A 2,850-nucleotide genomic window follows, 5' to 3' on the forward strand; every position below is an offset into this window, starting at 1 on the left:
GTGAAAACCAAAGAAAATCAAGCCATTGAGATGTAGGAGGGGCCAGCATTTTTAGCAGACTGGTCCCCCAGACATTCCAGGAGAGCAATGGGGCACCCTAGGGGGCACTGCGGTGGACTTCAAATAAATGCTCCCAGGTACACATCTCGCAGTTGTTTCCTTATCTTGTCTGTGTCTATGTAAATTGGGTGTGCACCACACCTTATATAGAAATGGGGGATATGAATAATGAAAAATGTTACGCGGCCAAATACAAATATCGAAAATGAATAATGGGCATTGAACTTTAACATAACAAATAATAAAAGAAGCAACGTGAAGTCATAGCCCCAGATTATCCGTATTCAAATTTAAATCACTATTTGGATGAATACAAACAATGTATTCGGCACACTATCCAGGGACGAATCAAATGAGAATATTTGATACAGCCCAGTGGCGTAGGAAGGGGGGGCAGTGGGGCGGTCCAACCCGGGTGCACGCCGCTGGGGGGTGTCAGCGCCGCTGGTTACCTGCTCTCTCTGCCCTGGAACAGGTTACTTCCTGTTCCAGGGCAGAGAGAGCAGGGAACCAACGGCGCCGACGCAGCTCCCAGCGACGACGTGCACTCGGTGGGGTGGAGCGCCAGTGGTAATAATGCACTCTGGGGGGGGGGTGTGCACCGAGGGGGGGTGCACCGTGCTGCACCCGGGAAGGGGGGTGCGCAGCGGCGACCCGCCCCGGGTGTCAGCCGCCCTCGCTACGCCACTGATACAGCCCTATTTACCAGTATTTTCATATACCTGAGACCACTGTTCCCTTTAAGGCCATTGTGCTTTCAAGTACCATGGACAGGCAGGTTCCCTGGGGTCCTGCAAAGTTTGTCTGTCCCTCACTATTGAAAATGTGGTAGTGAAACAGCACCCCCCACTGGCAGAACTGTAATTGAACGACTCCCACTCTGCTTAGAAGGAACAGTGCCTGAGACATCCACAGAAAACCCAGCATAATGTGTTCAGAAACTGACCTTGATTTCTTAATGCTTTTTTGCATTGTAGCTTTGAAGATCACCAATTAACCACAGTTGTCATCATTAATGTGGCCTTCAGTTTGTGTCAGAGGCTTTACAGGTTCCTCTCTGATAGAGGTTTGATCACAAAAACTTAATATACAATTTGATATGTGGGTATAATTTTACAACCACAAGGTGTAGGATCTTGATGTTAAAGACTGCGCATGAAAGGAATTGCTGGTAATCTGACTCCAGTCCAACTCTAGGGGGTTGGCGGAGGGGCAACCATGGGGACACAATACTCCTTCAGTAGAATGACCTTTGTCATTTCCCTCAAGAAATATGTACAGTCTCGCTGTCAGCATTTGCATCTAGTTCTATAAAAGGAAAATCACTGATCAAACATCAAATATTGTTTTAATTGGACTATTACATATTAATTACCTTGTAACAGTGTGAAAAGGGTGTTCTGTTAAAAAACCCAATAATACTCTGTGGAAAAATCTCCGTCTTCCACTATGTTCAAAATACATTCTATGGGCAATGCTGTTCATCATTAAAGACTCACTTATTTAAAATGGCCTTTGAAATAAGCCAAGGAGATTCATTTCCACATTGATGAGGAGGAGAAAAAGTGGAAATAGGGACAGGAGTACTAAAACATGACATTATTTTGAGACTTGTACATCTGGAATGATTGTGTCTTTTCTATCATTAAATGGAGTTCCTACATAAGTACATAAGTATTGCCTTACTGGGACAGACCAAAGGTCCATCAAGCCCAGCATCCTGTTTCCAACAGTGGCCAATCCAGGTCACAAATACCTGGCAAGATCCCCCCAAAAAGTACAAAACATTTTATGCTGCTTATCCCAGAAATACTGTCAAATTGTGGTGGCGTTAATCTACTAGACATATAACCGAAATATATGGCTGCTAGAGTTATTGGAGGTTTAAGAAAGTATGATCCTGTGTTAGCAATGTTGAGGCAGTACCTTTGGCTTTCAGTTGCTTAAGGGGTCCTTTTAGAAAGCTGCAGTAGAAAGTGCCCTTATGTGGGTCTTTCCTATATGTTAAGGCCATTCTTACTGTTCCTGGAAAATTGCCAATTTTCTATTAGCACGTGGCCATTACCAAAAATTAGTGCCTGGACCCTTACCGTCACCTATTTTATAGGTAGTAAGGGCTCATGTGCTGCTCCTCAGCAGTGTAGGTGCACTAACTGATTAGAGCAGAAATGCCCCCTTCCAGAAAATTAAAACATTTTTTTTTAGCATGTGGTTTGCCTGTGCACATTTGGAATTGACCTCAGGACACCTCAGTGTGTTCCATGGTAAACCCTTTTACACTGCAGTAAGCATGTACTAGTTTCATGTATTGTGTATTTTTGGGGGGAGGGGTTGTACTGACTGAATTTTACAATTTGTAAACTGTGATGTGCAACTTATTATTAGCAGTATAGAAGAATACTTATAAAGAATGATGATGATTTTGTGTTTTATGGTTTTAGGCAGTTTTACAAAATGTTCCTTTTATTTATATTTAATTTTTCTCTTCACCATGTGTCATCCTTCTCCCTGTCCCAAAACTTCACTTTCCTACCTCTCACCTCATTGCTTCTCGCAGCCCTCCATCATCTCCTAGCTGGGTTGTTTCCCCCTCCCCCCCCCCCCCATAAGTCTCCTGCTGTCAAGTTTCCTTCTCTCCTTTTGGATTCTGGAGATGTGTCAGTAGCCATTCTAGACTCGAAAACTTTATGAATGATCCACAGGAACTCACAATGATTTCCAAAAGCCATTTAAAAGGGTAAATGGATGAGTCTTTGAGTTTGTGTTGCTTTGACTGTAGTCGTTCTTTCA

The sequence above is a fragment of the Microcaecilia unicolor genome, chromosome 9, assembly GCF_901765095.1.
Source record: "Microcaecilia unicolor chromosome 9, aMicUni1.1, whole genome shotgun sequence".
In the NCBI taxonomy this organism is placed as follows: domain Eukaryota; kingdom Metazoa; phylum Chordata; class Amphibia; order Gymnophiona; family Siphonopidae; genus Microcaecilia; species Microcaecilia unicolor.